The sequence below is a fragment of the Dendropsophus ebraccatus genome, chromosome 1, assembly GCF_027789765.1.
Source record: "Dendropsophus ebraccatus isolate aDenEbr1 chromosome 1, aDenEbr1.pat, whole genome shotgun sequence".
NCBI classification, from domain to species: Eukaryota; Metazoa; Chordata; class Amphibia; order Anura; family Hylidae; genus Dendropsophus; species Dendropsophus ebraccatus.
This window is the reverse complement of record NC_091454.1, coordinates 14,749,836-14,775,277: the sequence shown is the minus strand read 5'-3', so window position 1 is coordinate 14,775,277 and position 25,442 is coordinate 14,749,836. Positions and strand designations below refer to the sequence as shown.

The 25,442-nt window shown below is 42.3% G+C and overlaps 1 protein-coding gene across 1 annotated transcript in view; it reads right to left on the bottom strand.

Moving 5' to 3' along the window:
- Nucleotides 1–8,897, bottom strand: part of PHF21B (PHD finger protein 21B) — a 98,776-nt gene extending 89,879 nt beyond the window's left edge. Inside the window, exon 1 of the mRNA XM_069968067.1 lies at nt 8,817–8,897. The gene's annotated coding sequence lies outside the window, so the exon portion shown is untranslated. The remainder of the gene's footprint in view (nt 1–8,816) is intronic.
- Nucleotides 8,898–25,442: the final 16,545 nt, after the last annotated feature.

Genomic DNA, 25,442 nt, shown 5'->3' with positions numbered 1-25,442 from the left:
AGCCTAATAGTGTTTCCTCATTTACACACTGTATGAGGTTGGATGATGCAGTGGAGACCACTCGGGAGCTAAGGGTCCTATTACACGGGACGTTTATCGTGCAAAAATTCGTTATATCGTTCGAATGTAAACGATAATCATTCTGTGTAATTGCAGGCAACGATCGAAAAATCGTTCTGAACCTAATGGTGCGTTTACACGGAGTGATTATCGTTAGAATTTTCGCGATAATGATCACATTCTTTCACCGATTCACCCTATGTGTGAAATGGGCTTAAGTAATCTTAATACGATCGCAATAACAAATTTATATTGATCTTTATAAAAAAAAAACATCGTTACTTCTACTATCACTCGTTAATCATTCTATTGGGCGAATTATCGCTCCGTGTAAATGCAGCATAAGGGCCCTATTACATGGGACGATCATCGTGTGAAAAATCGTTATATCGTTCGAATTTAAACGATAATTACAGGCAACGACCGAAAAATCGTTTGTTTGTCGTTGATCATTGATTTAGATCTGAACCTGAAATTATCGTTAATCGTTCGCTGTAATTCCACATTCGTTCGCTCAAGTTCCGCATTTGTTCACTAATCGCTTAGTGTAATTGCACATTGTCCATTGTTTTGCTAGGATCAGAAGGAATAAACAATCGTAGTAACGATCACAATAACGATCGTAACTAACGACCATCGTTCTGTGTAATATGGTGAACGATTTTAGGTTAACAATAAACAATCTCATTTGCGATCGTTTATCGTTAGTCGTTAATCGTTAAAAATCACTCTGTGTAATAGGACCCTAAAGGCCCTATTCCACCTAACGATTATCGGCCGTAACAAGGAGCAAACGAGCGCTGACATCGCTCGTTTGCTCTTCACAGTTGGCCCATGGAATAGGGCCTTAAGCCCTCCCATCTGTCACATGGACTGCTAGAAACTACTTCTTCAATATCCCCCCCCCCGCAGAAGAGAGAATTACTACTCTTCAGGGACAATGGACTCAAGAAGAAAGACGGCCAGGCCACAAAACTAATGGACCAGGGCCTGTCCTGGACGTCACTATTGTCACCAGAACAATGGGGCTTGGCCTATACTGACTCGATCAGTTAAATGGGAGTGGTAGGAAATAGACGCCCTTATGCTCTTAGGGTACTATTACACGGAACAATAATCAGCCGAATCGGCCCTATCCGGATGATTATCGCTCTGTGTAATAAACACTACGATCAGCCGATGATCATTGTCATCGGCTGATCGTTGATATAGGTTTGGACCTATAATTGTCGGGCGCCGACCGCGCATCGCCACGTGTAATAGCGGTGCGCGGCCGGTGGCTGACGATATGCACAGAACAATACATTACCTATCCATGCTGCAGGGCTCTTCTTGCGCTCTGCTTATCCCCGGCTCCCGCGCCATTGATTGGGACCGCCACAGCCAGTGATTGGCTGAGTGTCCTGTCAGCTGAGAAAGGCCGCTCTGAAGGTGCAGCGCGCGGGACCCGGGAAGAAGCAGAACGCAAGAGGAGCCCTGCAGCCTGTATAGGTAATGTATACAGTTTAAACAAGGGCTGCAAGGACATCGGTAACGATGTCCCTGCAGTCCTTGTTAAACGATTATTGGCCCAGTAAACAAGCGCCGATCTAGCAGATCAGCACTCGTTTACAGTTATTATCCCACCCCCATCGGCCCATGTAACACTACCCTTATCCTCACACTCATACGCATTAGATATAGATACCATATCCACATTTTTTTTTTCCATATTTTAGTTCTGTTTTTGTTCCATTTGTAAGAATTGATGGGGTTAGCTTAGCATTATAACTTATCCCTTTAAGCTTCTGATCATTGGGCAGTTGATCAGTCGATCACAAGTGCAAGGCTCGCATATCTCCAAGCATGTGTACTTATTCACTTGAGGGACAAGAGACCCCCCCCCATTCCTATGATTGGTGGGGGTCCCATCGATCAGATTCGTATTACCTATCCTATTCATAGTTCAGAAGTAGTGATCAGCCAAACCCAAATGTTCGGTGGCTGGAGAAGTTGGATGCAGCCTAATTAGGCTGGGTTCACACTAAGTATATTTCAGTCAGTATTGTGGTCCTCATATTGCAACCAAAACCAGGAGTGGATTAAAAACACAGAAAGGATCTGTTCACACAATGTTGAAATTGAGTGGATGGCCGCCATTTAATGGCAAATATTTGCTGTTATTTTAAAACAACGGCTGTTATATTAAAATAATGGCCGTTATTTACTGTTATATGGCGGCCATCCACTCAATTTCAACATTGTGTGAACAGATCCTTTCTGTGTTTTTAATCCACTCCTGGTTTTGGTTGCAATATGAGGACCACAATACTGACTAAAATATACGTAGTGTGAACCCAGCCTAATTAAGGAGTCTTGGAAAAAATAGATACAGCCTATGGCTCTGAAATATATTCAGACCCCAGACTATACCCCTTAATAAATCCAGATCCCAGAATAGACCCACTGATATATTCAGACCCCAAACAAGATCCCTTAAAGTGTCACTGTTGTTTCAAAAAACTTTTGACATGTTTGTCCCATTCTATCTGCAGTAGCAATGGTGAGCGCAATACCTTATCCAGACTTGTGCTGTTTGGGGGCAGCTTCCTCCGCCGGCGGTGCTGGCTGGGAGTTTTTTTTTTGGGGGGGGGGCATTTTGGGTCTGGTCCTGTGGCATGGGGGTCGCAGGGCCGTTCCATGGCCTCCCTTCCCTGACTGGCACAGTGTGGACTTAGTGTAGGGACCCATGTGTATCAGATACCTGCACGCGGTACATGGGGCAGTATGGCTTGATCAATTCATACACAAAATTCTAATGTTTTTTATGCAGCCGAGAAGCAATAGTGTCAGCCATAGGTGTGAGGTGCAGCACTCTTTTTTTCCCCTGAACCTAATATATTCAGACCCCAAACAAGACCTCTTCAATATATTCAGACCCCAAACTAGATCCCTCAATATATTCAGACCCCAAACAAGACCCTCTTATATATTCAGACCCCAAACAAGACCTCTTCAATATATTCAGACCCCAAACAAGATCCCCAAATATATTTAGACCCCAAACAAGACCCTCTTATATATTCAGACCCCAAACAAGACCCCCTAATATATTCAGAGACCCAAACAAGACCCCCTAATATATTCAGAGACCCAAAACAGACCCTTTCAATATGTCCATACCCCTGCTATATTCAGATACCAAACAAGATCTCCAAAATCTCTCCAGACCCCAGGTCAGACCCCACATCTAAGACTCCTAACCAGACCCCCTATACATATTCACATCTCTGAAAAGACCCCATAACTTTATTAAGTGTAATTATATAAAATTTAATTCAATTTGAAATTCCATTTAAGACCCCATATCCCCATAATAATCAGACCCCTGATCACACTCACTGGAGGAGATTTATCCAACATGGTGTAAAGTAAAACTGGCTTAGTTGCCCCTAGCAACCAATCAGATTCCACCTTTCATTCCTCACAGACTCTTTGGAAAATGAAAGGATGAATCTGATTGGTTGCTAGGGGCAACTGAGCCAGTTATACTTTACACCATGTTTGATAAATCTCACCCACTATTTTCATTCTCACCACTGGGTGTTAAACTAAGCTGAGACTTCCTGTTGTGTCTGTTATGATAAGAGGAGGCTGCTGTAAAGTGATCTGTAGAGTATTGCAGCGTCATGTGACACCAGTAGGTAGAGGAGATAATAGCAGCTCCCTTTGGAATGACCTCTTCACAGGTCACACAGCATGCTCAGTAATGTTTTACATTCATCTCGAGGGGACAGAGTCTGTCTATTGTCGTCTATGTCCATGAGTCTTGCTGTAAAGCATGTCACTAAATGCTGTTAAGAACAGCCCAGGCAATATGGCCGCCCCATAACAATGTACAAAAAGCTAAGTTAAAAAAAACTATAGTCATAAAAATAGACACAGAATAGAACAAAAGAACAATTTTTTTTAATCTGATTCTAATCAGCAAAAGAAAATTTAGTTGACACATCCCCTTTAAACCCTTGTTATACCAGTTGTAGCACATAGCCCGATTCCCCACCTCACATTAGTATAGGAATTAAATTCCTGCAAGCCCCTCCACCCCTGGGTGTGTGTATATATATATATATATATATATATATATATATATATATATATATATTTATATATATATATATATATTTATTTATTACTAGGTGATAGGGTGACATTCAGATGTAGCAGAGCTGAATTTGTTACCCGATCTTTCTTAGGTTTACCTGCAGTCCTATGTAAATAAACAACTAAAGCTCCATATATCCTGACCCTGTTTAGGTATCTATCATGGGAGGTTATGTTGTAGTGAATGAGGAATTACTCCAGATATCAGTTCGGAGTTCAGGAAAACACACAAAATTACCATTTTACCAAGTGAAGTCTTTGGCTGCGGCGGATCTATTTTTATTAAGGTATAAATTTTTAATCTGACTCCTCTGACGCTCTGATTGCTTTGTTTAGCATAAGTTCATTATAGGCGCTCTCGAGTGCATTAAGCCGCCAGGCTGCCGACTGCTTAGAAAGGTTCCTATTGTTTCCCTCATTGATAATATCGCCCTGGTGGACTGAGCTCCCAGCTAATCATGTACACAATGACTTTCCTCCAATATGAGGCCTCCAATCTATATTCTCATCAATGATTTTTTTTTGTTTTTTTACCTTTTTTGTAATTTTTTAAAACTGCTTTTTTGTGTGTTTTTTTCCTTTTTTAAATTAAATAAAAAATGGGGTCCCTTTCAGGAAGTGACATCACCATGTTATCTAGGGAGTGACGTCACCATGTTATCCATGAACTGACATCACCATATTATCCAGGAAGAGACATCACCATATAATCCAGGAAGTGACATCACCATGTTATCTAGGAAGTGACATCACCATGTTATTCAGGAAGTGACATCACCATGTTATTCAGGAAGAGACATCACCATGTTATCCAGGAAATGACATCACCAAGTTATCCAGGAAGTGACATCACCATGTTATCCAGGAAAAGACATCACAATGTTATTCAGGAAGAGACATCACCATGTTATCCAGGAAGTGACATCACCAATTTATCCAGGAAGTGACATCACCAAGTTATCCAGGAAGTGACATCACCATGTTATCCAGGAAGTGACATCACCATGTTATTCAGGAAGTGACATCACTATGTTATCCAGGAAGTGACATCCCCAAGTTATCCAGGAAGTGACATCACCATGTTATCCAGGAAGTGACATCACCATGTTTTTTTTTTTCAGGAAGTGACATCACCATGTTATCCAGGAAGTGACATCACCATGTTATTCAGGATGTGAAGCCTTGATGCAGTAGTAAGTGCAGGGAAAAAAGCACTTTATAAGCATTTGCCATAATAAGTGTATATTGGGGATTTGCATAACTTTTTGGAAGCAATACAATAGTTTAATAAAAATTTTCGCCGGACTTCTCCTTTAAGTTTTTTATTTCACAGAGGAGGACGCCTGGTCACTACAGGGTTAAGAAATAAATCCTTATAGCTCTAAAACACTGCATTCTCTCACCCTCCATACACTGACAATTTCACAAGGTTTTAAGCCCTACTCCGTCAGCTCTCCCTCCCTATACTGACTAACTACCACTGTGAATATTGCTGGGTAACTAAATTCAGATGCTGTCCCTGCTCCTTTCACTCTCCCTACTGAACGGCACAAGACTCAGGAAAGACTGTGAGAAAATTCGCCTCAGCATCATGTTTTTATAGCATGTACGTAATGTACGTAATGACACTAATCGTACAGCCAATCACAGTAATGCCAGTAGTGAACATGGCTACTACATTACCTGATGTGCCCTTCCTCCCCCACACATTCATTGGCTCTTTCATTGATCATTGATCGGTGAACACAATTAGCGGCATGGTCATACGACCATACAAACATTTACGAACATGTTCGCTCATCACTAGTTGGAAGTATGTTAGTGTCAGGCAGCTGCTGAAAGGGGCCCAATTCTATTTACCCCAACAATCATAAGATGGCATAACCACTGTACAAGACAGGACTACCCACTGAAAATTGTAACGGGTATAACAAGGGATGCCCTTAATGGGCACCTGGAATGCTTCTATGATAGAGGTCTTAAACAGGCCCTGGAGACCATAGAGGCCCAGATGACATTTAGGCCAAGCAACAAGGCCCCAATGAGGGCATATGGTGAATGAGGGCACAAGAAAAAGTTTTATATATCCTATTAGAGAACTTTGGGTTAATACAGAGGGATCCTGAATCTACAAGGATTGATGGGGAGATTTATCAAACATGGTGTAAAGTGAAACTGGCTCAGTTGCCCCTAGCAACCAATCAGATTCCACCTTTCATTCCTCACAGGCTCTTTGGAAAATGAAAGGTGGAATCTGATTGGTTGCTAGATGTTTGATAAATCTACCCCTGAGTGTCTTTCTCTGGAGGACCTAGCACATCTATACATTTAACCTTCAGTCCTCCAGCTGTTGCAAAACTACAATTCCCATCCTGCCCAGACCGCCAAAGCTAAAGTTTGAAGGGAATTGTAGTTTGGAAGCAGTCGGAGGGCTGCAGGTTCCCCATCCCAATGTTAAATACATACACTGATTTCAGTGGGAACTTGTGTAATACTTCATTTGCCCTGCGGGGGAGCTGCAGGAAAAACTGCAATCGGCTGTTGTGTTTCTCTGCAGATCACAACTACAGAGCGTCAGGTCCCAGCAGCTGGAAATACAGCGATCGTGTTGTTGTCTAACAGGAATCTCTTTAACAAAAGCCGACAAAGTGGAGAATAATAGGTTTGTCTAAGGGCTGGGAATAAGAAACATGTCGTTCTGAGATCTTAGATACACAACAACGCCAGGTATCTGATACACATGGTACAAAGCATTGAACTTGCTTCTCTCTATTCACCAAGAACAGAACATCAGGTAAAATTAGCTCATCTCAGGGACGAATTAACCGCGGCAATCCATCTGCTGTTTTATTATGCTTTGTAGTTTTTTATGTTTGTAAGGTTATTCTCTCCGTGATGCATTATTGGTAATAACAAAACTTTATTACAAAACTTAAAAATAAAAAAAAATGTTAGCAAAAAGTATAAAAGAAATTGATGAACAAAGCTAAATCAAGTGATGGCGGTGTCCCAGAGGAGAGTAGGGTGTACGTGTATACAGTCGAGTGCCTATATATATATATATATATATATATATATATATATATACAGTATTTGATGTAAAGAGTATTATAGTGTAGGTCTAACCCAGGGGTGGGGAACCTTGGCACTCCTGCTGTTGAAATATTTGAATTCCCATCATGCCTGGACAGCCAAAGCTAAAGCTAATGATGGGAATTGGAGTTTTTCAACAGTTGGAGGGCCGAGGTTCTCCATCCCTGGTCTAAGCTAGCGTGGACCAGACTGTGACAGTGTTTTGTGGTAGCAAATCCTGTGCGTTGTGAGGTACGGCCTCCATGGGTGGGACTTGTTTCTCCAGAACATCCCACCAAGGCCGTTTTAAAACACTGATGGGCTTACTGCAAAAACCTCAAGAGTAGTAGTAGCTGTAGGGCTGGGAGTAGTAGCTATAGAGCTGGGAGTATTAGTACCAATAGGGATGGGAGTAGTAGTACCAATAGGGATGGGAGTAGTAGTAACAATAGGGATGGGAGTAGTAGTAGCTGTAGAGCTAGGAGTAGTAGTACCAGCAGAGCTGGGAGGAGTAGTAGTAGCTGGAGGGCTGTGAGTAGTAGCTGTAGAGCTAGGAGTAGTAGTACCAGTAGGGCTGTGAGTAGTAGTAGCTGTAGGGCTGGGAGTAGTAGCTGTAGAGCTAGGAGTAGTAGTACCAGTAGGGCTGTGAGTAGTAGTAGCTGTAGGGCTGGGAGTAGTAGTAGCTGTAGCGCTAGGAGTAGTTGCTGTAGAGCTAGGAGTAGTAGTACCAGTAGGGCTGGGAGTAGTAGTAGCTGCAGGGCTGGGAGTAGTAGTAGCTGTAGGGCTGTGAGTAGTAGGTGTAGAGCTAGGAGTAGTAGCACCAGTAGAGCTAGGAGTAGTAGTAGCTGCAGGGCTGGGAGTAGTAGTAGCTGTAGGGCTGTGAGTAGTAGGTGTAGAGCTAGGAGTAGTAGCACCAGTAGAGCTAGGAGTAGTAGTAGCTGTAGGGCTGGGAGTAGTAGTAGCTGTAGCGCTAGGAGTAGTTGCTGTAGAGCTGGGAGTAGTAGTACCAGTAGGGCTGTGAGTAGTAGCTGTAGAGCTGGGGTAGTAGTAGCTGTAGGGCTGGGAGTAGTAGCTGTAGAGCTAGGAGTAGTAGTACCAGTAGGGCTGGGAGTAGTAGTAACTGCAGGGCTGGGAGTAGTAGCTGTAGAGCTGTAAGTAGAAGTACCAGTAGGGCTGGGAGTAGTAGTAGCTGTAGCGCTAGGAGTAGTTGCTGTAGAGCTAGGAGTAGTAGTACCAGTAGGGCTGGGAGTAGTAGTAGCTGCAGGGCTGGGAGTAGTAGTAGCTGTAGGGCTGTGAGTAGTAGGTGTAGAGCTAGGAGTAGTAGCACCAGTAGAGCTAGGAGTAGTAGTAGCTGTAGGGCTGGGAGTAGTAGTAGCTGTAGCGCTAGGAGTAGTTGCTGTAGAGCTAGGAGTAGTAGTAGCAGTAGGGCTGGGAGTAGTAGTAGCTGTAGGGCTGTGAGTAGTAGCTGTAGAGTTGGGAGAAATAGTTTGTTACAGGCAGGCATGGTGGTGGAGGGGTGTGTGCTGTGTTTGGGCCCTTACCTGCTCTCAGTTGTCTCCCTTTATTTCTCCTGCTCCTCCCGACGATCGTCCTCCTCAGGGCCCGGCTACTGCTGCGGGTGCGATGCTCTGTGCTGGGTGCTGCAGTGCTGCTCTGCTGGGGCTGTGGCGGTGATAGGGGTCTAGTTATGGAGGAGGTTGGCAGCAGCCTGGGAGGTCGGGGGTGGCAATGGTGACATACTGAGGTAGCAAGGGGGAGGGCCCGATCGCAGTCGCAAATGCTGTAGCTACGCCACTGGATGCAGGGGGGCCCCGAAGCAAGTGGGCCCGGTGCAAATGCACCATTTGTCCTCTGGTTAAAGCGGCCCTGCATCCCACACATGATGGATCGGATTGAGATCTTGGGAATCTGGAGGCCGAGTCACCACCATAATCTCTTGTCATGTTCTTCACACCTGCAGTGTGGCCCCCGGGGCATTATCCATCACATACATTAGGGGGCCCCACTATCATGAAGGAGGGGCTTGGTGAGTACAATGGTTAGGTAGGTGGTCGGTGTCACAGTAACATCCACATGATGCCAGGACACAATGGGGGGGGGTTTATCCAACATGGTGTAAAGTGAAACTGGCTCAGTCGCCCCTAGCAACCAATCAGATTCCACCTTTCATTCCTCACAGACTCTTTGGAAAATGAAAAGTGGAATCTGATTGGTTGCTAGGGGCAACTGGGCCAGTTTCACTTTACATCATGTTTAATAAATCTCCCCCAATGTCTCCAGTAGGGCATTGCCCATCACACTTGTCTTCTTCCCATAATGCATTTCTTCCCCAGGTAAGTGACGCATCCCCAGTCATCCACATGATGGAGAACATGATCCATCAGACCTGGTCCATGACTCCATGGTACAGTTCTGATCCTCACAAACCCATTGTAGACACTTTTGGTGGTGGTCAGGGGTCAGAATAGGCACTATGACTAGTCTTGTGTTTTTGACTCTGTTCGATCATAGCCAGCTGGTTGTTTTTACAGCTTTTTGCTTTACAGCAGCTCTTCTGTGGTATAAGATAGGCGGCTAGCCTTCACCCAACATGCATCAATAAGCCTTGGGCGCCCATCACCCTATCCCCGCTCATAGGTTGTCTTTCCTTAGATGACTTGATGGGCAATAACCATTACATATCGAGAACACCCCACGAGACCGAGTATTCTGCACGTACTTCATTCCTTCACACGACCGCCAGATGAAGTGTTTGATCTGGAACATAAGAAATAAATTCCCCAGTGTAAAAATCTTACTAATATCCACAAAATCTTGAAGAGGACATTACAGAGGAATTAACCCTTTACATGGAAAGGAGCTTAAAGGGCTGGTGTCACAATTAACGCTATTGGTGGAATCCCACTATATTGTCATACCGGTATATTCATTACTGCCACATAGTAGCCGAGTCCTCTCATTACCTCAATGTGGTTATATACATCTGCGGCAATTACAGCTCCTATTAACTTCATTATGAGGGATGAAGGGTTATCCAGGCAACGGGAGATGTGAGGGCCGCAAATCGCTGTAGTCACATAGCCATGGCAAATGTACTTGTTCTATCACTGTAATAATGCGACACATTCATGAGGCAGCGACGATGAATCCGGGTTTATTGGGTTCATATTTGCCTTATAGGAGCGCTCCGGGCAAAATTGATTGTTCCACCTCCATCTGTTTTGGCAGAAGTATTTCTTAAAGGGACTGTGAAATGAGAAATTTATCTATTGTTTAAAAAAAACAATGAAATTTTTGGTGATTTTTTTTCTAATTTCCCATTTTAATATCTATATTTAAAAATAAAATGAAAATTTGCAGTATTTATTCTGGCCACTAGTGGTAAAAGTAAACTGAGACTTCCTATTCTGCCTGTGATGATAAGGAGGAGACTGTTGGAAAGTGATCTGTACAGAATTACAGTGAAAGATGACACCAGTAGATAGACAGTAGATGAAGCTCACAGCTTAGCCTCCACTTTCCTTTAGAATGACCTCTGCAAAGGTCACAGACCAGTGTCGGACTGGGGTGTCTGGAACCCACCAGAGGAAATGATCCCGGGGGCCCACCAATGAAGAATGAGTGAGAAACAACATTTCAGTCAGTGTTTGTGCAGGTTCTAAAGCTGGGGGCCCACCGGAGGATCCTCTGGTCCTCTGGTGGGCCAGACACTGGTCACAGAGTTACCCAGTAATGCCCAGTGATTAAAAAAAAAAAACACAGTTCAGGCAAGATGGCAGCCCCATATTAATGTTAAAAAAATACATTCAGAAAATAGAAACCGATTAGAATAAATTCATTATTCAGATAAGTTTCAAAAGTTCAGTTCAGCAGGTTCCCCTGACTTTGAGGCAAAATTCAGTCGGTTCCCTAATTCCCTAAAATAATATAGTTTTCTGTATGCCAGACTTGAGTAGACATGATCCCCATGTATGCTGATTGTTTTCTCCTCCGCCAGCTTATTTTGTGTACATTTACTTATCACAGTGTGTTTTGTTCCAGTGTTGCTGTTGTTAATGAAAAACAGCAACACTGGAACAAAAACATTCTGATATTAGAGATGAGCGAACCTCGAGCATGCTCGAGTCGATCCGAACCCGAACTTTCGGCATTTGATTAGCGGTGGCTGCTGAAGTTGGATAAAGCCCTAAGGCTATGTGGAAAACATGGATATAGTCATTGGCTGTATCCATGTTTTCCAGACAACCTTAGGCTATGTTCACACTACGTAAAACTACAGCCATAGTTCTCGCCGCAGAACTACGGCTGTAGTTTTGCGGTGTGTAACATAGCCTAATTTGTAATGGGATCCCGGCCAGAGCGTACACACATCGTATGCGCTCCGGCCGGGATCCCATGCGGCACCGGAAAAAACTGACAGGACAGTTTTCTGCGGCCGGAATTCAGTGAATTCCAGCCGCAGAAAGCCCTGTGAGTTCACACAGTGAAGCGAGCGGCTCCGGCTATGGGAAGCTCTGATGCGGGAGCGCGCTGATGCGCCCGCATCAGAGCTCCGCGGCCGGACGGATCATCCAGCCGGTACTTAAGTACTGGCCGCGATGATCCGGGCACAGACCGGCCGTTCTGTGACCCGGCCGGGGTCACGGAACGGCCGGTCTGATATGCCATGTGAACATAGCCTTAGAGCTTTATCCAAGTTCAGCAGCCCCCGCTAATTAAATGGCGAAAGTTCAGGTTCGGATGGACTTGAACCCGAACCCGGTTCGCTCATCTCTAGCTGATATAGGAATATATACACAAAACAAGCTGGCTGGGTAGAAAGCAAGCGGCATACACAGGGATTGCGTCTATTGCTTTCCACCCCACCAGCTTCTTTTATGTATATTTACTTATCACAGCATGTTTTCATTCCAGTGTTGCTGTTTCTTGTTCCCAATAGCAACATTGGAACAAAAACATGGTGTGATAAGTAAATATACACAAAATAAGCTGGCGGGGGACAACACAGACCTATAGGAGGACACCGGGGTAGCACAGACAGGTAATCATAAGCTTTCTTTTGTTTTTTATTTGTATTAAATTGTTCGGCCAACATCTTTACGAACTGGTTACAAACGCTGCAAAAAAATTTGTTCAGTTATGAACCAAATATTTTTGCAAAGTTCGGAACAAATCTCGGTGAAATTTTGGTGAAGTTCAGTTCGCACATCTCTAGCATCTGCCACTAATCAGTAAAAAAAGATTCCCTTTAAAATACATTCCCTTTAAGGCTGTGTTTACACACTGTATAAACAATGGTTCTTGTTTGACATGGTCGTTGTTTGCCGGGTCAAACAACAGCCGATGTTTGACATGTGCCTACGACTGATATGGTAATATCATTTTTTTTAAAATTTGGATTGTGGGATCATTTGGGTGTGCCTGCAGTCCAATTAACCATCGAAGTCAATGCAATGTACAGCCGTCAGAACGGCCATACATTGTGAGGACAGAGCGGGTACAACGGCTCTTGTTTCTGCATTAGCGGCCGCAAATAATTAACATGTCAATTATTTGAGCAGCCGTAAAAGATCAACAGCAGTTGTTGGTACGGCGTGCGCATGGAACGGGCACCATTGCATTGATTTCAATGCGGACGTTCTTTTAAAAGATAATACGTTGTGTGAACATAACCTAAAAGTTTTCCACTTTAGACAATCCTTTTTCCCTATAAAGGTCTCTTGTCAATAATCCAATCACACATCAATCAGATCAAACCTGTGGAGAGTAAGTATTCAAATTCCCTACAGCACCACCACAGGTAAAATGGGGCATTACACATAAATGGTTTTTTTGTGTAATATAGGACAGGGAAGGTCCTCCAGAGAGGGAGACACTCTTTGTTTGTTCTTACCCTTAAAGAATTTTTTCATTTAAAACATAAAAACATATAGGCACATCCACCGCCTATAAATAACCTTTTGGCACTTTAGTAAGTTAATGTCTTCTGTGCCTCAACGTTACTTTCTCATAATGGTTTGTAAAAGCAAAAATGGCTCTAAAAATACTATTTATTTTAGATGACCAAATGTGCACTTTATATTGCAGAAAATGCCGGTAATGGCTCTGAAGAATGACAAGGATTTATTTACAGGTTGTTCGGCTTACATAAATAGGGTTTCGTGTTGCCCAGAATTTTAGTTCTTACCGTCAAATAATTCAAGCCTAGCAAAAATATATAAAAAAAAATTTGAATAGAAAAAATTTCTCATGGTTTGAAAAATACCTGTGTAAAAACTTAATGCCTCAACTCCTACTGTAGTTAACCTCAGTGTTTTCCCGTTTCTTTGCACCAATACAGGTCCAGGAAGGTGAAATACAGGAAGTTTTTTTATTGTGGTCTTCATCAGTGCCGTATATAGAAGATAAACAGATCGCTGATCTCAGGGAGACCAGCCAAACTACAACACTGCTGCTAGTGAAAGCGCTTAATGCAGTGAAGTCCTAGGTACATTGCCCCCTGGGAAACATGAATATGCAAAAGAAGAGCCTGTGGAGCCTCATCAAAGAGTCTCGAAACACAGGACTAGCCAGATATCCCTCCGGGAAGGACCCAGCCAGGGTCCACCAGGGTCCACCAAAACCACCATATTAAGTGGCCCTTTAAGTCAATGTCATGTCAAGGGAAAACCCAAGGCCAGGTATCCATCCACATACAGCTGTTTCGGGGTGTTGCCCCTCATCAGTGTGGAGAAGGATTTTGGCTAGGTGGGAGCAATGCCTAGTAGGGCCATAAGAGAAACAGATCACTGATCTCCACAGGCTCTTCTTTTGCATATTCATGTTTCCCAGGGGGCAATGCACCTAGGACTTCACTGCATTGAGCGCTTTCACTAGCAGCTGGCAATGTTGTCGTTTGGCTGGTCTTCCTGAGATCAGTGATCTGTTTCTCTTATGGCCCTACTAGGCATTGCTCCCACCTAGCCAGAATCCTGCTCCACACTGATGAGGGGCAACACCCCGAAACAGCTGTCTGTGGATGGTTACCTGGCCTTGGTTTTTCCCTTGTCATTACATTGACTTATAGGGCCACTTAATATGTTGGTTTTGGTGGTTTCCTTACAGGAGCCACCCCATGGTTGGGCCCTTCCCGGAGGAATATCTGGCTAGTCCTGTGTTTCGAGACTCCTTGATGAGGCTCCACGGGCTCTTCTTTTGTATATAGAAGATGGTAAAGGTCAAAAGGGCTGATTATAGTGCCACCCGTTACTAAAAGGGTGTTGGTGCCTGTGTCCCATTCCATGCCCTATCCATCAACTTTGGGCCTGCCAAAAATCCTTTTTTTTGCTACCAATGTAGTCCCTTCGATGAGAAGTATCCCTTAAAGGTTTACACCCAGACGCCAAAGGGTGAGACCGACAAGTGGTCTTTTTATAGGCCCCATATATGCCACTATATAATATGCACCCAATATGTGGATGCTCCTGTGCTGCTTGATAATACATATAAGATAGTTGTGGACTGATTCCACTTCTACAGTAGATTTTAAAGGTTCCCATATACCTTACAGTTTAGATGGCCGAAACTGCCGATCTTGCCGTCCAACAACTACCATCAGATTTGTTCACATAGAGATAAACCGCAGCAAGAGAGCTCTGGTTTACCCATCCTTCACAGGTCTGCTGTCACCGCTCCTATTACAGGGTGCGTAGACCAGCAGGCAATTGCTACTGTTCTATTTTTTTTTTCAACATGTTGAAAGACAAGGACGATGTCGGCTGATCATTGCATTTTAAACAGTAGCTATAACACCAAGCGATTATCGGCCATAACAACCAATTATCGGCCAAATACGGCCAATAATCGCTTAGTTTAATAGGGCCTTTATTGACGGTGTATGGCCACCTTAATGGTGCGTTCACACCTACAGGATCTGCAGCTGATTTTCTGCAGCAGATTTCAGTTAAATAACTGAACACAGCATCAAAGATGCTGTGTTCAGTTATTTAACTGAAATCTGCTGCAGAAAATCAGCTGCAGATCCTGTAGGTGTGAACGCACCCTAAGAATGGAAGAATAAACAGTTCCACACACAATAGCCAAATAAATAGATATAGTGATAACCCCAAAGACAAAGCAAAAAGTTCAATTAGAAGACAAAGAAAAATGTGCAACAACAAGTCAAATACAAAGACAAAGCAAAAGGTGCAACAAGATACAAAGCAGTAAATAAGTACAAGATGTGTCCTTAATGGTGAGAATGGAGTAAATTGCGGTCAGACTCCAGTTTATCTATCTGAGGAGTGGATATATACAATTTTTCTCTCCCCTGCCATTCAGGGAGAATAAAGAGACCCCCATACGCATTGCCCACCCCACCTTAATCAGAGGGTATACCGAGCACATATACAGTATACTGTGTCATCTTTACAGAGATAATATTGTGGTCACTGGTACTTTTGCATTTCTCTTGACTCCTTAAAGGGGTTGTCCGGTGGTCGGCCTTTTTTAAATATATTTAATAAACATATGGGGGGGATTTATCAAACATGGTGTAAAGTGAAACTCGCTCAGTTGCCCTTAGCAACCAATCAGATTCCGCTTTTCTTTCCTCACAGACTCTTTCTAAAATGAAAGGTGGAATCTGATTGGTTGCTAGGGGCAACTGAGTCAGTTCTACTTTACACCAGTTTGATAAATCTCCCCCATGGTGTAAAGTGAAACTGGCTCAGTTGCCCCTAGCAACAAATCAGATTTCACCTTTCTTTCCTCACAGATTCTTTGAAAAATTAAAGGTGGAATCTGATTGACAGTTCTACAGTTGAGACAGTTCTACTTTACAGCAGTTTGCTAAATCTTCCCCATTATGTTTACTTGTCCACTTTCCCTCAGTATCCTCCTGTGGTGTCGCCGGTGTCCACCCCCCACCCCCACCCCCCCTCCATTTCAGAGATGAACATGACTGCGTGACATGTTCAAAGTTCTCACTGGTCTCATCAGTGAGACCCCCACCAATCAGGAGAATGGACAGGAAGCAGTGTGCTTTACTTCCTTTACTTGGCTTATATTCATGGGTGGGGATTTATTTTACTCATGGGCGGAGTTTACATATATTAATTTACAGGCCCCACCCAGTGTCTTCTTATATATATATATATATATATATATAAGTCTCCTTCCAGATATGCTCACACTTTGGCCTTGCACTGGCACCACATTATAGAGAGCTGGTAATATTTTCTGACAGAAATGTACAGGATCTTATGACAAACTATTAAGAAGGCAGCCTTCAAATCAACTAAAGTGGCAGAAAATCAATGTTTTCTGATCTTACTTATCTCTGATATTTTAGAAGCGGAGAGAGGGAGAGAGAGCGCCAGGCGAGCAGCTATGCCGCGGCCGGCTGTGTAAAGTGTTAGCAATTTGAGCACAGTGACGGGCGTAACATAAAACCATCAAATCTTTCCAGCATGTACTGGAGTTTTATGTTTATAATTAAAATCTAGTGGTGCTGTGCAGCCGAAGAGCGGCATACGAGTGCCACCGCTGGCAGGCGACCGCAGCTAACCCAGAGCCGCGGCAGCACTGGAGGTGGATATACAGTGGGGTAATAAACGCAGCACTCTCGGCTTCTGGGACGCCTTTATGGTTCACTTTAATTTTAAGAGAGAGTCTAGTGACTTACGAGTCTCTCGAAGCCCCCCACCCCCCCCATTTACTGAGGTCACAAACAGGTCACAGCCTTAGTGCTCCTTCCCGATGCATTGAGAAGGTGTAAAGGCAGACTGGGGCTAATAACAAGTAACATGCTTATGACACCTAGTAATGATGTCTTATTGTGCGCACAGTACCAGTAAGCTGTTGTCAGCAGTTCAGCTAGAGTCACTGATAAGCAGCGCTGGATTAAGAATGATGGAGCCCCCTTCACCCCTTTTGGATCTAACCTTATACATGTGTTTGGTTCTCTTTATTGAAGTCTATAGTAGTTCTGGTGACAGTCAGGCCAGACCTTAAAGGGGTTGTCTGACAGTATTTTTTAGTTAAAGTGAATGTACCATCAGGTACATTCGCTTTAAGTAATGCATATGAATAGAACTGCGCTGGAGCAGGGAAGCCATTGCTGCGGTCCTTTTTTTAAACCGCGGCCCTGTTGCCGCTCACAGCTCTGATCTATTATTGAGACTGCAACACGGGCTGAAACACTGGAGGCGGCCCAGCCCCAGTGGGATGAAACTACCGCCCCTCTATGATGCGGCTCCATTAGAATCAGCTGCTTCATAAAGGGGCAGGGGGTTTCCTCCACTGGGGGCGGTCTGGCCTTCCTCCAGTCTATTTATGTGCAACACATAAAGCGAATGTACCTGAGGGACAAACTGACCTAAAAAAATTTTTTAAGAATTTTAAAAAAGATATACCTCCCCAAAACCTTGACACTGTTTCAATGCTCACTAGTAAGCACCTCTTTCCGGTTCCATTGTAACGTACAGGAAATGGCTGCTCAACCAATCGAACAGTCTCAAATTTCACACAGTGATTGGTTTAGCAGCTTTTTCTATGTTTCAAAACCAGGTGCAGATGACCAGGGATGTTGGTGGTGTCTGAAAGGGAGAGAGCGGAGACCTAAGTATGAATTGTTTTAGTTTTTTTAATCAGTTTTCCCCTTTTAAATAAAAAATACCAACAGATAAACCTTTTTAAAAGAGAAAGGATGGACAGCTCTTACATAGTCATCATAGTCACCAGTGGGCGATGGAGGTTCGCGAAGCTCATAAGATGATGAAGACCCTAGGTGGCCACACACCTTCAAAAACTGTCAGCCAAAAGGTTATTCACTCAACGGTTATTTCTCCCATTTTTCCCATAAGTGGTGGTGGCTTTCAACCCCTATTTCCACAAATCATCTGGTGGTGGAGTCTCAGGAGATCCTGTGAGCATCGGGTTCAGTCAGCATATTAAGTGCATGGAGACCTTAAGACCCACAATGATCATGAGAACAGAGACCCCTTGTCCCGTAGTGTAAATGGCACAGCAATAGAGGATGTGCTTTACCGGGCAATCACTCATGGTACGGTACTTCTGAATAAAGTCAAGCCCAATATTTGCCCATCTTTGGCACTCCCTTAGGAAGTAAATGGTGCGGCAGCACACATGCTCAACCACTGCTTCATTCACATGAGGGGACAAAAGATTCCCAACCCTAGTGGTCAGACTCCCTTCAACTTTTCTGGTCGCGAGTAAAGGAACATTGGAGAAAAGCCACCCGATCCTGCTGATTTTGATGAGATTGGGCACCTGTCTAATGTGACTCTCCAACAAGAAATGAGGACTCATTTCTGGCATGTTTTATACCCCCTTCCCCTTTTGCATAAGAGATTTGGAAGAGATAACTTAACAAAAATGGCGGCACCAAACCGCTGGGACTCAAATGCCGAACGTTCAGGCTTGGAGAACGTTGCCGAACCCGAACAGTTTGGCAAATTTGCTCAAGACTACTCAACAAGCATTCAACCGACTGGTGGAGGAAATTCACCAGTAAAACTGTAGTGCCACCCTCGGAGAGAACATTAACCATGACATTTCCAAGTATATTAGATAATAAGCTAAACAAAAATTTGGAACAATCCAAACAATGATGAGTCCTAATTCCTTCAATTTGTCCAATTTTTTTTTATTTTGTCAGCATTTTACTTTAAAAATTCGCTTTCCCACCTCCGCACCCCCCCACCCCCCCACCCCCAAGTGATTGGGACTGTGCGGCAATACCAGACGAGTGCTGCTATTTCTAGAAGAAGGAAAAAAAAAATACCAGACTTGTAATTACGTCTCTACACGATGCGATGCTTCCGGGCTCGGAGTTTGCTCTGTCCAATAATTTAGTAGTTGTGTCTAATCATGTGAATTCTGCTTGAAATGGTTCGGGGTTTTTTTTATCTTGTTTATTCAAATTGGCATTCAGAAGCGTGTCCTCTGGCATGTGGATGTTGGCAAGAGTCACCGCGTCCAAGTCACCCAGCCATTAAGGATTTCCTTGACTCATGAAAAACGCCGGGTTGACAGCTGTAAGGCGTTTGTCGGACGTCTCAGAAGAGTAAGGCGGAATTGGCAGAAATGCTAAGCCAGCACTACGCCATGGATTGTAGATCTAGAAGAGCACTACACGTACTATATCATGTACGGAGTATGTGCTGCGAGGAAAGTGGGATGAGATCCGTAGAAACTTGCTGGGTAAAAGATAAATCAGCTCGATTCACTCAGTAAGGTTTGAGGGAAGAACCAAAACCATATAAAATCCTGTGGAATAGGCAAATTGGAAAAAAAAAATCAGCAACACTGACCTCCCCATTGAATTAAATGGTAAACAAAAGTGGAGCTAAACACAGACTCAGTGTCCGACTGGGGTATCTGGGGCCTATCAGAGGAAATGATCCTGGGGGCCCACCAATGAAGAACCAGTGAGAAATGACATGGTAGTCGGTATTAGTGCAGGTTCTTAAGCTGGGGGCCCACCGGAGAATCCTCCGGTCCTCTGTTGGGCCAGTCCGGCACTGTACAAACTTTGCTCACATGGTATTAAAGGGAATCTGTCACTCTGGCACTTGGGGCAGAAACCACCCAACCTCATAAGGACCGGCATGGGAAGCTGGACCAGTAGGAGGGGGTAAGTATCGGGGGCTCTATTGGGGGTTGGGTGAGTTCTACCCAAGGTGCCAGGGTGAAAGGTTCCCTTTAAGTCACTTGACTATGTCAGAATTGCAATTTGGCTGAAAAAAAAGAGAGTCAAACTGTAGAGGAGTCACAGAAGAGTCAATGCTGGCAGACTTGACCATGGGTGACCAGGGTGACAATGTAACCACAATGAGAACCAGTGCAAAACACTAACAACTAAGGATCCCATTAGACAAAGCAATTTTATTTTAATGATAAACGCTGTGGAATTACACTGATCAATTAGCGAACGAATGTGGAATTAAAGCAAATGATTAGCGTACAATTAACAATGATTTTGGGTTCAGCTAAAACAATGCGATCGACACAGGAACGACTTTTCGATTTTTCCCACAATAAGGGTCCTATAAAACAGGTCTATGGCGGCCCGATCAATGATGTAAACGAGCGCCGATCTGCTAGATCATGATCGTAATCGTTTAGCAAGGGCTGCATATATATATATTGTTAGCGAAGTCCGTCCAGCCCTTGCTGTAAACTGTTATACATTACCTCTCCATGCTCCCCAATGGGACTGGGGGACTGATACTATATGGGGGCTGCAAGGGTGAAATGATACTAAATGAGGGCTGCAGGAGGGGGACGGATATTATTCTAATATTATTTGGGGGATGCAGGAGGGGGACTGGTACCAAATGGTGACTGCAGGGGGAAACGGATACTATATGGGGGCTGCAAAAGGGAGATGGGGGAATCTGCAGTGGGAGGGTTGATACTATATGGGGGCTGAAGGGGGAAGGCTGAGACTATATGGGGGCTGAAGGAGGAGGGCTAATACTTTATGAGAGCAGCAAGGGGGTAGTGATACTATATGGGGGCTGCAGGGGGATTTAACTAATAATATATGCGGCCTGCAAGAGCTGTACTGTGTTAGATGTATAGGAGCTGTACCATGTTGGAAGTATAGGAGCTGTACTGTGGTGCTGGAGGGTCAGCAGAGTACATGGTTTTATTTAGTATCTCTTAGGAACATTGTATACACCTGTATATAGAGATCTCCCATTACTCCTCCTGTCACATACTCAGGCAGAAGTTTGTGGTGCTCCTCTATTAACCTCTGTGGAGCTGTGCAGGAATGAGAGCGGTGACTGCCAGGCCTCACATACACTGTGTCTGCCGCTCCCAGGGCTGCACATGGCGGTAATATCTCCCGCAGCTTTCTAGTGACAGCAAATTACACTGAGGTCACCGGTGAGATTGGGCTGTTATGGCTGAAGTGTGCGACGCCAAGGATAACGTCCCTAACACATTATAGGGATATAGCCGAGGATTGTGCAGCTATATTGTGAGGAAATAGTCACATCCATATTATATTCTACATGTGATAGTATCGTGTTATAGGGAGAATTATCTAAAGCATTGTTACCAATAGAGAGGGGACTATCTATCTATATCCTATCTATCTATCTATCTATCTATATCCTATCTATCTATCTATCTATCTATCTATCTATCTATCTATCTATCTCATATCTATCTATCTATCTATCTCCTATCTATCTATCTATCTATCTATCTCCTATCTATCTATCTATCTATCTATTATATATCTATCTCCTATCTATCCATCTCCTATCTATCTATCTATCTATCTCCTATCTATCATCTATCTATCTATCTATCTATCTATCTATCTATCTATCTCCTATCTATCTATCTATCTCCTATCTATCTATCTTCTATCTATCTATTATCTATCTATATCCTATCTATCTATCTATCTATCTATCTATCTATATTCTATCTATCTATCTATCTATCTACCTATCTATCTCCCATCTATCTCATCTATCTATCTATCTATCTATCTATCTATCTATCTATCTATCTCCTATCTATCTTCTTTCTATCTATCTATCTATCTATCTATCTATCTATCTATCTATCTATCTCCTATCTATCTATCTCCTATCTATCTATCTATCTATCTATCTATCTATCTCCTATCTATCTATATCCTATCTATCTATCTATCTCCTATCTATCTATCTATTATCTATCTATCTATCTCCTATCTATCTATCTATCTCCTATCTATCTATCTATCTATCTATCTCCTATCTATCTATCTCCTATCTATCTCCTATCTATCTATCTATTATCTATCTATCTATCTTTTTTCTATATAACTATCTATCATCTATCTATCTATCTCCTATCTATCTATCTATCTATCTATCTATCTATCTATCTCCTATCTATCTATCTATCTATCTATCTATCTCCTATCTATCTATCTATCTATCTATCTATCTATCTATCTATCTATCTATCTATCTCCTATCTATCTATCTTCTATCTATCTCCTATCTATCTCCTATCTATCTATCTATCTATCTATCTCCTATCTATCTAGAAAACATACTCACCTATCCCTGGTCCCCCACCGCTTCTGTTCATCGCCATTCGATCTCCCAGTCAACTTTTTTTTCCTGCTTCTCAGACAAGAGCTCAGGAGCAGGACCTGCCACCTCAACCAATCATAGGCGGGACCCCACTGTGGCCAGTGATTGGCTGAGGCAGCAGGTCCTGCTCCTCATTGCTCATATAGTAAACAGGACAAGAGAATAGATCAGCGAAGCAAAAGCTACAGGGCACCAGGGATAAGGTAAGTATGTTCTTTTATTCTATTTTTCTAATTTTCTTTTTATTATTTTTTTAAGCAAAGAAAAATAAACATATAACAGTTCAGGCGGTCTACCCTCGCAGCATATACATTTTTACCTAGTTTTTATTTTCTAACATAGTATATAAAAATAGTTACCTGAGCTTGGGTGACAACTTATCTTGGGATCTGCCGTCCGTTCATGATGCTGTATCTATGCTGCTGTCCCTTCATCCTCAGGACTGTGAACCCTACATTCATCTTTTTGAGGTGGGAGTACCCCTTTAAAGATCTCTGTGTCGTTTCTTAATTCTGTTCCACGACATGTCAATTACAATGACAAGGAATCTCCTCCGGTAGATGCGGTGTCAGCATTGTCTATTTATAATTCTTACAGCACAGCTGGTATTTTCCAGGAAAAAAAAAGAGTGAAGTTTCCCATCCGGTCCTGCGTCCCGTCAGTCTACAAGTGTGTGGCATCCGTCCAACCTGATCAGTGACAGGAACGTATCAGACTACGGCGTTCACTTATTCCTGATACTGATGAGCCGCCGCTAATTCCCTGCTGAACGTCAACTCTGATAAATGGGATTAAGAAAAGCTTCCGCCTCCATGTAAGTTTCTGATAGAGATGACGCTTCAGGGTGTTGTGCAGTCCTATGTAAATAAAGCTCAATTACTGTCTGATGAGGAGATTCAGAAAACTGACCATATCTATCTATCTATCTATCTATCTATCTATCTATCTATCTATCTATCTAGTATCTATCTATCTATCTATCTCCTATCTATCTATCTATCTATCTATCTATCTGGTAACTATCTATCTCCAATCTATCTATCTATATATCTATCTATTATCTATCTATCTTCTATCTTCTATCTATCTATTTCCTATCTATCTATCTATCTATCTATCTATCTATCTCCTATCTATCTCCTATCTATCTATTATCTATCTCCTATCTATCTCCTATCTATCTCCTATCTATCTATCTATCTATCTATCTATCTATCTATCTATCTATCTCCTATCTATCTATCTATCTATCTATCTATCTCCTATCTATCTATCTATCTATCTATCTATCTCCTATCTATCTATCTATCTCCTATCTATCTATCTATCTATCTATCTATCTATCTATCTATCTATATATCTATCTATTATCTATCTATCTTCTATCTTCTATCTATCTATCTATCTCCTATCTATCTATCTATCTATCTATCTATCTATCTATCTCCTATCTATCTATCTATCTATCTATCTATCTATCTATCTCCTATCTATCTCCTATCTATCTCCTATCTATCTATCTATCTATCTATCTATTTCCTATCTATCTATCTATCTATCTATCTATCTATCTAGCTATCTATCTATCTATCTATCTATCTATCTATCTATCTATCTCCTATCTATCTATCTATCTATCTATCTATCTATCTATCTATCTATCTCCTATCTATCTATCTATCTATCTATCTATCTATCTATCTATCTATCTCCTATCTATCTATCTATCTATCTATCTATCTATCTATCTTCAATAATCTCAAAGCGGCACTACCTTCAGTATTGTGGGTGCCCGTAGATAGGTCCCGACCACGGACCAAACTAATACAGTCCAACAAATACTCCACGGCAACTCCAATGCGTGTCAAACGTGATTCAAATTTATTCCATGATATGGTGTGTGGAGTATTTGTTGGACTGTATCTATCTATCTATCTATCTATCTATCTGAACAAATAAATACCTCCCGGCACGCCAATAGAAATTGTGAGCAAAATTTATTCAAATAAATTAGTGCGTGTACAGCACAGCGAACAGGTTACGATGCAACGTTTCAGCACTCTTCCACCGCCATTTTCAAGCATATATATCTATCTCCTATCTATCTATCTATCTATCTATCTATCTATCTATCTCCTATCTATCTATCTATCTATCTATCTCCTATCTATCTATCTCCTATCTATCTATCTATCTATCTATCTCTCTCCTATCTATCTATCTATCTATCTATCTCTCTATCTATCTATCTATCTCCTATCTATCTATCTATCTATCTATCTCCTATCTATCTATCTATCTCCTATCTATCTATCTATCTATCTATCTATCTATCTATCTATCTATTATCTATCTATCTATCTATCTATCTCTCTCCTATCTATCTATCTATCTATCTCCTATATATTATCTATCTATCCAAAAAATATCCGCAGCAAAAAAACTTCTGTGCGTTATTTATTTCATCAAACAAACATGTGGTATATAATACAAGCGGCATCACGTTTGCCGCTTGTATTATATACCACGTTTGTTTGATGGAATAAATAACGCACAGAAGTTTTTTTCACTAACACGTTGAGTGCTGCAGATATTTTTTTGATATTTAGCAAGCTCGTTGTCGGAGCAATCTGCTGGCACCTATCGGCTATATTGTAGTGCTGCTTCAGTATATTTTGGTTATCTATCTATCTATCTCCTATCTATCTATCTATCTATCTATCTATCTCATATCTATCTCATATCTATCTATCATCTATCTCCTATCTATCTATCTATCTATCTATCTATTATCTATCTCCTATCTATCTATCTATCTCCTATCTATCTATCTATCTCCTATCTATTATCTATCTATCTATCTATCTATCTATCTATCTCCTATCTATCTATCTATCTATCTATCTATCTATCTATCTACTATCTATCTATCTATCTATCTATCTATCTATCTCCTATCTATCTATCTATCTCCTATCTATCTCTTATCTATCAATCATCTATCTATCTATCTCCTATCTATCTATCTATCTATCTATCTCCTATCTATCTATCTAT